Here is a 15,374-nt window from a genome sequence, read left to right on the forward strand (position 1 = left end):
AGCAGACCATTTTACATTATGACATCTATTTACCTCATTATATATGTTATTATGAGGTCCATTCCTTCATACTACAATGTATAGTGTATGATAAAGTTTACTTAATCTGTTCTACATTGTGTATGGTATAAAAAATGTTCCTTGGCTCCATACTGTAATGTCTATGCTATTTTTTTTTTTTTTTCAGCCTGTACTACAATATACAGTATATGGCATTATGAGATCCCTTTGCTGTACATTACTGTGTACAATACAATGATTTTATTAGTATGAGATGTATTTACTCCACACTACAATATGTATGGTATTTAGTGAAGAGCGAATATACTCGTTACTCGAGATTTCTCGAGCATGCTCGAGGGTCCTCCGAGTATTTCTTAGTGCTTGGAGTTTTATTTTTTAGCGCCGCAGCTGAATGATTTACATCTATTAGCCAGCATAAGTACATGTGGGGATGCTCTAGCAACCAGGCAACTCCCATATGTACTTATGCTGGCAAACAGATGTAAATCATTCAGCTGCGGCGCTAAAAACTAAAACTCTGAGCACTAAAAAATACTCGGAGGACCCCCGAGCATGCTTGAGAAATCTCGAGTAACGAGCATATTCACTCATCACTAATGGTATTATCAAATCACCAAGTTATATGGAAGTTCTCCAAAAATCTCTGCTACTTCTTTAGGTACTTCTTAAAATGAAGTGTCTCCTTCTTCCTGTTGTTCAGCTTCAAATGAATGTATGTTCGCATAGAATTTTAAAGCATTCGTCCTTAATGCTGTCATGCCACACTATCAATTGGTTCTGTACTTAGCGCCCATAAGGTTTGATACTACCCTGATGCATTGATTTACACATAAGCAAGTCTATTTCTATAGAAATTATATTTCAGTTCATGCATAGAGATGAGCTAACCCAAACTTAAAAGTTTGTGGTTCATATCAGTTAGTGTCCGGTGCTAAACGCCGAACACGTACTTCTATCGGAAGTCCGTTGCAATTTTCCGAGTTCTGGGCGAAGGAGAGAGAGGAAGGGAGAGAGAGAGAGAATTTTCCAGCTCCAAAGATCAAGTCCGCAATGTTTTCATAGGGGTTCAGGTTCTGGTTCAAGTTAGGATCGAGTAATAGAATCTAAACTTCCATGGGTCCGCTCATCCTTATTCATGAACTAAAGTAAAATCTTCATATGGTTAGGAGGCAAATTCTGATTAAAACCTTTACTGGTCAGAATAGTAAAACGCATTGATCATCATTGATGGAATGTACAAAGGTATGATTGCCATCCTTGGCCCCATGATAATTTGTATGTTACACATGCATAACCACTGTTAAACTATTTGGGAGTATAGCAGAGCCATTTCCTCATTTGCATTTGTGAACAAGGCTGTGTTGCCTTTAACAGGATGTCCCTGGATAAAGAGTTGACTGTCATCATCCAGCATATGTAGACTAGATTAGCATTGCAGTGATTATTCCTTCCAATTTTTCCTCTGCTGATGCTATATGTTCATTTTGGTTGTGTACATTTTTTTTTGTAGTGTATGATAAGAAATTTTATATTTTTACAAAAAATAAAAACTTTCAATAACAAACTTTGTTGTTTGTGTTATTAATATTAACACGAGAATATATTGTACTTTATACATTATTCTAAGGTGTCTGGGAGGCTTTGGGTGTATAGTAGTTATCACTACAGATGAGAGAGCACTAAAATCCTCTTCTACTCGTTGCTCAAACGGAGCAATTCCTAATATTCAAATGCTTGTTATGATTAATGAGTATAATGTAGGTTCATGGGAAATCCAAGCTTTTTTTTCCAGCAGATCCTACAAAGAGGTCTAGAGGCCAGTGAAAATGTTTCAAATGGATGGGAAAAGTGCTGCATGGAAGGAGGACAGTATTATTAAGAACCCTGGAAGCATCTTTGACTGCCAGAACACTGCTAAGAACCAAGGTGTCACACTTTTACTCCACTTTAACCCCTTCCTGACATATACTGCTTTTCGTGAGTTGCGTTCTTGCAAAAAGCAGTATATGTATGGGACCACAATTGTGCGGCCTTACGCTGAGCACCGGGGCAATCGGCTACAGGTGTCAGCTCTGTGTGAGAGCTGACACCCTGCAGCAAATGCCGTGATCGGTGCTAGCTCAGATTGTGGGTATTTAACCCCTCTGATGCTGCTGTCAGCATGGAAAGCGATATAGAGGAGCATTGCGCAGGGAATGGCCTCTCTGTGTGCTTCCTTCAGGACAAAGCGATGTGATTGCCTTGTCCTGATGGTCTGCATACAGACCCCTTGCCACAAGATGGCCGTGGGGTCCTTCAAAGAAGGTGGCTTCACAATGCCTGCAGAGAGCAGGCTCTGAGATGCCTCGTTCCCTACCAGTCAGACCCTGAAGTGATGCTCTGTGGTGCAGAAGCATTGCAGAGCATACAGTAATATGCTATACAGTAATGTCCCATCATGGGAAAATGTAAAAAAGTTTTAAAAAATATTAAAAAGTGTAAAAATATATTTTTTTAAATCCACATAAAATAAAATAAATAACAAAAAAATAAATATTTTTCCAATAAATACATTTATGTAGATAAAAAAGTAAATAATTAAAGTATACGTTTGTTATCACTGCGTCCGTAATGACTCTCTCTATAAAACTGTTAAACTAATTAACCCCTTCAGTGAACACCATAACAAAAAAAACACAAAAAACAATGCTTTATCATCATACCGCCAAACAAAAAGTATAATAATAGACGATGAAAAAGATGAATGTAATGAACCATGGAATCGCTGAAAACATCCTCTTTTCTTGCAAAAAACAAAACACCATACAGCTCCATCAGCAGAAAAATAAAAAAGGTATAGCTTTCAGAATAAATTATTATTTTTTCTATAAAATTGTTTTTATTGTATAAAAGCGCCAAAATATATAAAAAGATATAAAATAGGTATGACTGTATTTATTCTGATCCAAAGAACAAAAAATTTTAAAAAAAATCCTGAATTGCTGGTTTTTGTTCATTCTGCTTCTCAAAAATCAGAATAGAAAGGGATCAAAAATGTCATGTGCCCAAAAATGGTACCAATAAAAATGTCAACTTGTCCCGCAGAAAACAAGCCCTCACATGACTATGTGGGCCAAAATATGGAAAAATTATAGCTCTCAAAATATAGTGTTACAGAAACTATTTTTTGCAATAAAAAGTGTCTTTTAGTGTGACAGCAGCCAAACATAAAAACCCGATATAAATCTGGTATTGCTGTAATCTCACCGACCCGAAGAATAAAGTCACCTAATCACTTATACCGCACGAGGAACAGCGTAAAAAATAAATAAAACCAATTCTTCCCCTGCTGTTGATTTTTTCATTCTACCTCCCAAGATCGCAGTAAGGCTCAGTGCACATTTATCATGCGCTCTACGCTGATCACTTAAATTGGGGTATCTGTGTAAATCTCTGAAATACATGATTCAGACAGAACCCCTGATGGAAGATTCCCTATAATGAGGCAGATAGAGGCACTGTGGACGCCGTAGGACCTGTGGTGTCCGTCTTTTTAGGATAGTTTGGTGCACTTCTGAAAAGGACAATGCTGAAAAGAAGCCAGACAGAGTCCAAAGTAACTCTGCTGCCTCATTATACTGAATGGGTCCATTGGAGGTTTCATCTGTCATGTCATTCAAAGATTTAGATGGAAACCCCAATGTGAGTGCTCAGTGTAGAGTGCCAGATAAATGTGACCATAAATGTTATGTAAAATGTTCTCAATAAAAGCTTCAACTCAATTCACAAAAAAGCAAGCCCTCACTCATGTCCATCATCTGTTATTGGAAATATAGTGGGCTTCCACGTTACTGGCAGCACAAAGGCTCTGGAAAAGCAAAATGGATCCATGCACCCCAGAAGAAATTCAGCAAATTCTCTGCACCCAAATCCAAATGCGACCCCTCCTTTCTAAGCACCAGTATGCCTAAGCTTCATTTAGCACCCGCATGTTTGGCATTTCTGTAGTCATGAGTGCTTGCCTAATTTACAGGTGCGTGTCTTCAGGAGCATGAGCTTGGCATAATTTACTGGTGACTACAGCATACTGGTCACTACAATGGCAGTTTGCAATTTTCGCTCAGCAACATCCACTGCTGCTTGTTTCTGGAAAACACCCATGGAGGGAAAATCATCACTACATCTGCAGATAAATTCCCAAATGGTTATAACTTCCAAAATAGGGTTACTTGAGAGAGGATTCTGCTTTTCTAGCTGTCACAATTCACACCGTGACCGTCACCCCCACGTCACGGATCGGGGTGACTTTAGACCAACAGACGGCTATCACATGTCTATGGACCTCTTAGTTTACAGCAGGGGCTTATTCTAGTTATCCCACTGCTCTTGAATATACCACAAACTGCAGGGATTTATGTATATCCCGCTTTACAGTTCCACTTGAAACTTACAGCTCTAGCGACCCCCTCACCCTCAGGTCAGACTAGGTACTGCACTTAGGGTAATTAATCACCAGAAAGACTGCCTGCAATGTACTGGCTATTGGGCATGCTGCAGCGAGGCGATTTAACTACTCCCGCTCAGGCAGGAACAATAATTATCAATGCCGCAGTCGCTACAATGACACCCAAGGCCCCGCACACGATATGCTGCCACTAGCTCCGATTAAACGGGTCCGAAGCTAACCCAAAACAGTAGCATAATTCACTTCAGAAGACTTAGGGTATGTTTTAGAGCAGGAAGAACGAATCTGGTATTTTAAATACACCTATAAATTACGGAAGCTGATGCCAAAATTCAAATATTTTCAATAGAAATATCTTTATTCAATATATTTAATAAAATCATATCACACTGGAGATACATACGCATACCAAATAGTACCGCCATATAAAGGTGACCAGTAACAGGAATGTATACACAATTTCCAAATATATATAGTTGTTAATTCAAACTGACACAGAGGCATATATAGAGAATCCTTATAACCAAAAATAAAACAGTGTCACAGTTTATGCGAGATATGTTGTAATACAAGGGGGGCATAGAGAATATTTAGTACCATATTCATGGCTACATACCTAATCTAAGTCCCCTTAAAGTTAACAAAGTTAGAAGGATAACGCCATAGTAGGACCAATATACAAATCTATCTCAAGGGAACATATACACATTTGCCTCACATAAGCCTCAATGCCAGCCCAAGTAAGTAAATAAGGGTTAATACATAACCTGTATATGCGGCACCTTCCCCGACGCGCGTTTCGCGTTCCGCTTCTTCTAAGGGGGTCTGTATCAATGGTATTTTAAATATTTTACTCCATTAAAATTAGGCAATGTTTATAAAAAGGCATATAAAGATGTTACAAAAGAGACAATTGAAATATGAACAAGATAATTATAAAATAAAGGGATTAAATGAGAAAATCAACTCTTACATGTTCTCAGTTCATTTCAGGCAAAACCATGCTGGTGGGCGGAGCTCCCCAAATGTCCCAATGCATCAGGAGGTCTGGATAGAAACAGCTCCTTAAGTAAATCTCTGCTGACTTCCCAGGCTGGGTAACGTGGAGTCACTTAAATAACCACAACCTTGTGACATCACTAACAGGGCTGGTCTCCTCAGACCCTCCTATCTCTTCAGTCTTAGTAAATTTCACACAAGTTTGTCTAATGCCTGTATCTCCGCTACAGAACATGCCAGAATCATAACACACCCAGTATTCATCTTGTCTTAAGATTTGCTCTCTATAGATACTAAATTCGGGCTAGTAGGGACACTCCGTTCCAGAGAAATCTGTATTTTGTTACCTGGTGGAATTAGAGGCTAGTGCTTATAGGGACCGATAGATCCACCGAAGGAGTTAGCAATATATACTTATTATTTTTTCTAGCCCAAATCAGTGGCCCAATATCCTACTATAACCAAACAAAGAACCGCATGGCTTTGAGAAAGCTATCAGACCGGCTCTAGCTGGAGAGAGAATTGTGCCCCACAAGCGCACTAGACCTTTCTGGCTTGGGGGAGGGCAGAGCATTGAGAAGAAAAGCTCCACTCACACATTGAAACAAAGAGAGCCAGAGAGAGAAGGGGTTTTTTAGCCCACAGCATGGGCTAGCAAGAGAAACTAATATTTATATTATACATTTTCCTCACACCTCCCCCTTCTGGTGTGCGCTACGGAGGCAGGACCACTCAGTGTTCCTCCATGTGCACCTCAACAGGTTCACCGTGGCGGGACAGTCTATCTGCATTGCCATGCTCCCTGCCCGTTCTGTGTTCAATGGTGAAGTCAAACTGTTGCAGGGCAAGGCTCCAGCATAGCAACCTGCCGTTGGTTCCACACATGGCGTTTAGCCAGCGCAGAGGGTTGTGGTCAGTCACCACAGTGAAGGTGCGACCATACAAGTAGGGCTGCAAGCGCTGCAGGGCCCAGACTATGGCCAGGCACTCCTTCTTGATGGTGGAGTAGGCCACTTCCCTCGGCAAAAGTTTCCAGCTCAAGTACAACACGGGGTGCTCTTGATCCTCCGAGTCAGCCTGGCTGAGCACAGCACCAAAGCCAAACTCACTGGCATCGGTCTGTACCAAGAACGGTCGACTGCTGTCGATTGCTTTCAACACAGGGACGTTGCACAGTGCTGTTTTCAATGCCTGGAAGGCCCTCTCACAGCCATTAGTCCAGTTGACGATGTGGGGTAGCTTCTTCCTGGTGAGGTCCGTCAAGGGTATAGCTAAGCTACTATAGTACCCTGCAGTGCCCAGGAAGGACATCACCTGTTTCTTGGTCCTGGGAGTGGGCCAGTTCATGATCGCTCCCACTTTCTCAGGCTCTGGCTTTAGAGTGCATCCCCATACCCGGTGCCCCAGAGAGAGAAGGGGGGGGGAGGTTAGCCCACAGCATGGGCTAGCAAGAGAAACTAATATTTATATTAAACATTTTCCTCACACTAGCTCTTAAAGGCTTTTTATATGGAATCCGCAAACTATTCTAGGAAAACCTGCCCTCCAGGAGGCAAATAGCACCCCATCCCTCCCGAGTCTCTCTATATGGCTAACCAGTACTGTATATCCACATATGGTGTATATCTAAATTCAGCAGAAATTGTGGGACAAATTTTGGTGCCATTTTTACCCATTTCCCACTATTAAAATTTAACACTTGGAGCTAAAACACAATCTTGGTAGAAAAAAAAATAAAATTATTAAAGTCTGTGACACACCTGTGGTGTCAATATAATCACTGCACCCATAGATTAATTCATTGAGAGGTTTAGTTTGTAAAATGGGGTTACTTATTGGGGGTTCTACTGTTCTGGCAGCTCAGGCGCTCTGCCAATGCAACATGGCAACCTCAAACAAGTGCAGCAAAATCCACACAGTTATATGGTGTTTCTTCCCTTCTGAACTACCATAGAACACACTACCATAGAATACGGCCGAGTGCTATGTGAGAAAACATAGCATAGCACTCGGCCCAGTGTTAATCTCTGGGACAGCGCGCATCAGTGTTTATTTTCTCAAATGATAACAGGCTTCGGGGTGAAGGACAAACAATAAAAAATTCCAAACCGACAAGAAATTGCAAAAAAATGTTAATAAGGCAAAATGTAAAAAGTATTTAAAAAAAATATACTTTAAGTAAATCAAAATTTATTTTTTATTAAGAACTGCCAAAAATTAGGGACTCAGGTACACCAAGTATTAGACATAAAAGAGGGCCTCATACACATTTTGTTCAAATTGTTACGTATTGGTACTTCTGTCGAGGGAGGATCTAAAGTGATCCTTCACGGTTAACTCAGTGATTTCCAAATTAATCTACAAGGCGTTGCTGGCAACTGAAAATGACCAGACGGAGACGCGTGCCTCTGTGTGGGGGATCGAGCAGATCTCTGGGCCCCCATTTATTGTCTGACTTTTCATAGTCATAGAAATTATACTTCAACCAATCAGCATAAGAACACGTTCACAGCTCTTAACCTATAAGAATGCAGGAACAGTCTGTACGTCAAAGTCTCGTAGAACAATGCACCCTCAGTATCATGTCCTGGCAGATTGCAACAATCAAGGTCTCATCAAGGTCTCATAACATCTGTAAACTTTAGCCTACTAACAAAATTTATATAAAAACAACAAAATGGAGTCGAAAAGCACAAAATGGAGAATCTTTCTTAATATGTTCCTTCACATTCCCCCCTAGATAAATTTTGTTAACTAATGTCCAGCATCAGAGGTACTATCCCAAGCTATAAGCTCGAGGGGTACTGGTCTTCACATGACTGGTGCCATGTTACCAGCCATGGCTGTTGCGGCGTACCCGTCCCCCCTGTATACTAGAATTTATGAATAACAATTATTGATAACAGTGGTGGGGATCTTTTGAAGATAGCCATGCGCTTGGCTTCAACATCTTCATCAGGTAACTTTGTGAAATCGGTGTAGAGAAGAGCAGGCGTGGCAACGCTTTTGGTTTCATCATTAGTTGTCTTAGAGCAGAACTTCCTAATACATACAGAAATACACCAAAAAACAAGTTTTAGTATTACTTACATGACAAGGATAAAGGCAACGATGTGTAACAAACTTTGCAAGATTCCAGCTATCCAGCCCCAAAGTCCCTCAAACCAATTGACTGGATTAAGAAAGAAGAAGGTGTCTGATCACCAACTGTCCTTATTACGGTCATTGTCTTTATCATATTGATCTCTGAGTCTTTGAATGTCCTCTAATTTTAACTTTAGAGTACTATTGGGTTCTATATAATAACAGCATGTGGGTCCAATAACCTGACACATACCACCCTGTGCTCCTGTTAAGTAATCCAGTACTACAGTGTGTTGATTAGTGACTATGATAAGTTGGTTTTGGACAGCAACAGTAGTATTAAGTATATATCCAATATATCCCCAAATTTGATCATCTAGATAATCTGTGGTCCTAAGCAATTTATCCCATATTTGTGTAATCATAGGGTAAATGAAAATAGAACTGACAATTTTATTGGCTATACCCATCTGTACTACTAATCTTTCATGATATTGTACAAACTTATTATTCAAGGATGTTGGGGAATTTAGGCTGTCCCATGCGGTTATCAATATTATTATATGGAAATACGAAAAACCAAAACATTATGTCCCCTTATTTGCTACTAGTCTGTTTGACCAGCTTGCAGTGCGATACGTTGATCCACGTCGGCCTTTCTTCCAGCTTTACTGACATAGGAGTAATGAGGAGGACTTGGTAGGGACCGTCATACAAGGGTTCTAGTCCGTGTTTTCTGACATGCCTTTTTCACGACCACAAAACCACCAGGCTTCAAATTGTGACAAGTGTCGGTTTCTGCTGAATCTGGAAGGGAAGAATAAACTAAAACATGGGTGTTAGCAACATTTTTACTAAGCTGAATAACATATTGAACAGCACGGTCAGTTTCTTCTGACAACTACTGAGACTGGAAATTTGCAACTGAGGACTAGCACCAAACAAAATCTCATATAGGGGCAGGCCATGTTTTGCAATAGGGGTAGTACGAATGTGGTACAGTACAATGGGTAGGAGCTCGGGCCATGGAGCTGTAGTCTCCTGCATCATTTTGGTCAATTGTCCCTTCAGTGTGCCGTTCAGCCTCTCAACTTTCCCACTGGATTGTGGATGGTACGGAGTATGGAGGGCTACAGTGGATCGAAGCATTGTCAGAACCTCCTGATACACATGAGAAGAGAAGGCCGGGCCTTGGTCACTTTCAACAACTTCTGGAACACCATATCTGCATATAACTTCCATCACCAGTTTCTTTCCTGTGGTCTTTGCAGTCATGTTGGTAACAGGGAATGCTTCTGGCCAACTGGAGAACATATCGACAACCACCAGACAATATTCATACCTTCCAGACTTAGGCAACATGATGTGGTCCACCTGGAACTTTTGGAAAGGATAGTCAGGCGTAGCAAGATGCTTCGGGGGTACACGTTGAAGTTGACCAGGATTGCAGGTCTGACAGATATTACATGCACGGTTGAGTGCTGTCAGGACTGTAGAAATACCTGGAGCCCAGTAGAATTTTTGTACCAGGTCAAGGGCCTGGTTTTTTTCCTCGATGTGTGGGCCCATGTGCCCACGTGGCAATAGCAGGGTACATCCGCTTAGGGAAACACACAAGTTGGTCCTTTTTCCAGAGACCATTGTCCATACATGCTCCATCAGCTTTCCACTGCTTCATTTCTTCCTTTGGAGACATTCTCTGCATCATCATTAAGCGGTCTCGCGGGGTCCGGCAGAAAACCTCAGTCTGGCATGGATCATCAGGTTCCTGTAGAGTCAGTGTTTCTTGTAACTGTTTACGCTGAGAGCGTGTGGTCACCATAGCTGGTATGGTCTGTTCAACGGGTAGGAGAGCAGCAGCTTTTGCTTGCATATCTGCAGAGGCGTTACCAACAGTCTGTGGACTGTTCCTAGGACTGTGCTCCTTAACTTTGATAATGGCCACCTGGGTAGGTAATTTGATTGAGTCCATGAGGGTTTTAACAGCTTCAACATTCTTCACTGGAGTCCCGGCGGTTGTAATAAACCTTAGATTGGCCCATAGGGCTCCGAAATCATGAGCAGTACCAAATGCATACTGTGAGTCCGTGTATATATTAGCCCGCCTGTCTTTGGCCAGAACACATGCAGTAGACAGATCCTGAAGTTCTGCTTCTTGTCCTGACAGTGAGGGAGGGAGTGCAGCTGCGTGCACTACAGTGTCTTCCGTAGTAACAGCGTATCCGGTGTGGAATCTGCCAAAATCATCAGCATATCTTGAACCGTCTTTCAGGGCATTGTAGAAAAGTTGCATTATGCGGGATGCGTCCGGTATCCACTGACAACAACAAGTACATAGTCTAAGAAAACGCTGGAGTTCAGTCTCATCTTTTAGGAAAGGAAGGGAGCTGATGGCTATTTTTCTTTCTTTTGTGAGGTGTCTGGCACCCTGAAGGAGACAGTGACCCAAAAATATCACTTGACCAAGGCAGAACCGAAGTCTCGAGGCCGAAACCCGACAGTTCAGATCTGCCAGATACTTGAGGAGGCTAACAGTGGCAACAATGGCTTCCTGCTCTGTCTGTGCACACAACAAAAGCTTACCCACATACTAAAGCAGCGTGACATAAGGATATTCGAACTGCCAGGGTAAAAGACACTCGCCCATATTTTTTGCAAACTGATTGGGACTGTTTTGGGCCCCTTGTGGCATAACTGTCCACATCAATTGTCGTCCCTGATAAGTGAATGCAAACAGAAACTGGCAATCTGGGTGTAAAGGAATGCTGAAGAAGGCATTGGCGAGGTCAATGACTGTGAACCAAGCAGCATCCTGAGGTATCTGGGACAGGAGTATGTGGATTAGGCACCGGAGTTTCCAGAACAGTAGCTGCATTAACTGCCCATAGATCTTGTACCAGCCGGTACACAGGGGGTTGGCCGGGTGGGGTCTTTTTCTTAATGGAAAACAAAGGCGTGTGTGACATGGGGAAACACGGTACCATTATCGAGTAACGTTTGTATTTGACCTTTGAGGCCCTGCTCCTGATCATATTTCAAAGGGTACTGATGGACTTTGGGGAAAGGGGCACCAGGTTTGAGAAACACTTTTACTGGTTCTACAGGCATTATTGGGGGTGGATCTGGGCCTATCAGGGCCATCATCACTGTGGAAAGGGCATGTAAGATATACATCTCATTATGTTCATCTACATAGGGGTTATATAACATAGGTACCATCTGACCATCATCTTGGAATTATATTCTGGAGCGGAACTGTGATAATAAATCTGCCCCCAGTAAATTTACCGGACATGAGGGAGAGATTACGAACTGAGCAGTAACTTCAGGGAAAGGGTCCCACAGGGATGGGTTTTGTGAGAGTATATTTATTGGGTCTGCCATCTACTCTAATTAAAACAAGCTCTTGATCTGAGAATTAACATGGCGAGGGAGATTCCCAGACATAGGGTTAAAATGGATATTGGAGTATGGGACTGGATTTGTGTAAGGTGGGAGGAGAGCAGGAGCTAAAGTCTTTTGCTTGGGCCACTGATAAGGAATGGAGGTGTGTCCTTGAGGCTGCGGTTGGGGCTAGAGAGCGAGTAAAAAAAATCTGCTGATTTAACCTCTAATTTCACTGCTGATACAGAATGGGTTAAGTTCTTCTGGAAACTTTGTACTACTTTTTTTTTTTAATGCATCGTCCAGAATGGAGGTCTCAGTATCGGGTCTCATTGACATTATTGCCTCTTTCAATTCAGATTTAAGGCCGGACATCAAAGCTACTACAAAAAGGTGTGTATGGGCTTTATTTTACAATAAGAATCCCAGATCTTTAAATACTACCATAAGAAGCCCATAGAACTTCTCGGCAGTCTCCCCTTTGTCCTGTGTGACATTTGTGAGGGAGTTAGCGTGGTCCGCTAATCTATCTTGTGCCCAAACTTTTAAAGCATTACAGAAATCAACACCACTCTCATAGGTTCCCCCGTCCAAATTCACATTATAGATTATGCCACCCTCAATAATTGGAAAATATCCCTCTCCAGCCTTCACATGGAGTAAGTGTAACAGATCTAAATCTCTCGATTCGCTGCTATTTGTCTATAGAAGGCCATGGGGGATGTTTCTGAATTGGGTAACTAAAGTAGGAGGGGGTGGATACTCATAACCACTAGCAATACTAAGCATAGCAGGGACTGGTGCTGGCGGTGGCTGATAATAAGTGCCGTCAGCGTTTAGCAAGGGAAAGGTGGGGGCTACAACTCCGGGTCTTCTTGCTTCACAATTGTAACAGACCTGTCTCCACTGAGAATTAGTAACTCTGCATACATCACAAATCCACCCGGCAGGATCATAGGGTGGGGGCGCACTGAGTTTTGGCAACCCAGGATATATTGGAGCTTTGGGGTTAAGGGGCACAGAGTTTACAGTCGGGAGAAGAGGCTTGATTTCCTGGGGAGGGACCATATTATCTAGCAGGGAGACCCCCTGTCCCAAATTTGTAATTGTTTGCTTTCCCAACACATTGATCTCAGTCACTTTCTCAGTTCCTTCTTGTACCACAAACATCCAGTTTTTGTCATAGTAATAGACAACTTTCCTTTTTCAACGTAACAAAACAAATCCAAATTCACGTCCTCTGTTAATCCTTAATTTGCTATATATCAACCACTCAACTTGAAGCAGGTGAATCTTTTACCAATCTTTCAATCACACTGATAACCAAACTATCACTTTCAAGTTTCCTTCTAAAACAAGACACCATATTTTACTTTAAACTTACAATAATTCTTTCTAATTCAATACAATATTGTACTATTGCTTTAAACAAAACACAGATCTCCCAGCACATACTACACAAGGATAGAAAATTCCGAGAGAACGCAGCGACTCGCCCCCTCCATACCAGAGACACGGAACAGATAAGAACATCACAGCATTCCTCAACACAGAAAGAAGAAAAACAATAGCGCAGCTGTTTGACCTACCCCTCCCTTCGGATATTTTGGAAATCTACACAGAAACAGAATACAGCAGTTCTCAGACTTAATTAATTTCTACAAAACCTTCATCACACAATTCACATGCCAGAACACCTTAGAAAAACCAATGATTGAGAATATTTTCCTGCATTCCTGACAGAGTTCTTTCCCCGTCTCTGGGCTAAAAATACCAGATTCATCACACACACTGAAACTGATTCTACTTTAGAGCTAAATATCCTTACTTAGTAGTGCACAATACCAGAGCGGCCGTTTTAGTTTGTTTCACTAGGTTTACCTGTCCCCCTCTGGGACAACTCAAAAACGCAGTACTCAGCGAAAGGAGGAGGGCCGTCTCAAACTAACCCTCCGGATACCTCTAGAAATACACATATAACTGTATATCTATATATTCCTGAGTTACACATCCTACCCATCTTCGATCACCTCACCGCGCCTGATTCTAACAGTGATCAGGAATTCAGGATATTTTGACTATAAAGAGAATTTAATCATTGGTCAATCCAGGGTGTCCGTCCCTTATGAGGTATGGTTCGAGCACTGGACTCCTAATGGAACTACACCTCTATATGATTCCACCCAGGAATCACCCCACCATCGGTGACAAACCTCAGATCCTCTTTGCAGCAACAAACACTGGAAAACCACACCAAACGGTCAGTCTGGACAGTATAACTGCTAACTTACCGTGGTTGTTGTGGGGGATGATCAGTCCCAATTTCCAGTGCCTGTGTCCACTCCAAGGGTCCTTTGCCTTGTTGTCCTCCAGGGGGGCAGAGGCGTTCCTGTTTGGGGCCCCACGTTTTCGGGCGCCAACTTTCAAGGGAGGATCTAAATTGATCCTTTACGGTTAACTCAGTGATTTCCAAATTAATCTACAAGGCGTTGCCGGCAACTGAAAATGACCAGACGGAGACGCGTGCCTCTGTGTGGGGGATCGAGCAGATATCTGGGCCCCCGTTTATTGTTTATTGTCAAAGTCTCGTAGAACAATGCACCCTCAGTCTCATGTCCTAGCAGATTGCAACAATCAAGGTCTCATCAAGGTCTCATAACATCTGTAAACTTTAGCCTACTAACAAAATTTATATCAAAACAACAAAATGGAGTCGAAAAGCACAAAATGTAGAATCTTTCTTAATATGTTCCTTCACACTTCTAGACTCATAAAAGCTATGCAGTAAGTGCAAATCCTTGCAAAGAATATAAGCAGGGTCATCCATACACCCTTGAAGTCACCAACTGCATTGCCTCATTCAAATATTATGAACAAAATGTAGTTGTGGTACTCTTAGACTGATAGGTGCTTTGCACAAAGTGAAAAGCAGGGAAAAATTATAAGTATGGTCATCCATAGACCCTAGAAGGCAAAGACTGGTGGCCTCATTTAAATTTAGAACATTAAAAACACTTTATGTGATACAAAGCCAGGATTTGTTCATTGTTATCAGAGTGAGTCAGTCAGCACTTTCTGTTGATAGTCAAAAGCATATATCTATTATGACCCCACTGTGGCAATAAAAATCCGCTCAGACAAGACGGTAGCGTCTGGGCAGCCCGACACCTCCAAGGCACAGAGAGGGACAGCCCATGCCAGGTGTCTAGCTTCGAAACCCAAAGATGAAGGTTGCAGAGGAATTATTGAGTATACTGGTTTGGGTGGCCAGGGATTGTTTGACCATCTTTTAAAACTTTTCCCTTGTTGCCAAAAATACTCAGTCATGAGGGTATGGATGCCAGGTGGGTGTCCTGAAATTGTCCCATGCCTTCAACAGTGTACCCCTTCCTTTGCTGTGTCTGATGTGTCTGTCCCTCAGCTCTCCTCCTTAGTTGGG

This window comes from Ranitomeya imitator, chromosome 1 (assembly GCF_032444005.1).
Source record: "Ranitomeya imitator isolate aRanImi1 chromosome 1, aRanImi1.pri, whole genome shotgun sequence".
NCBI lineage: Eukaryota > Metazoa > Chordata > Amphibia > Anura > Dendrobatidae > Ranitomeya > Ranitomeya imitator.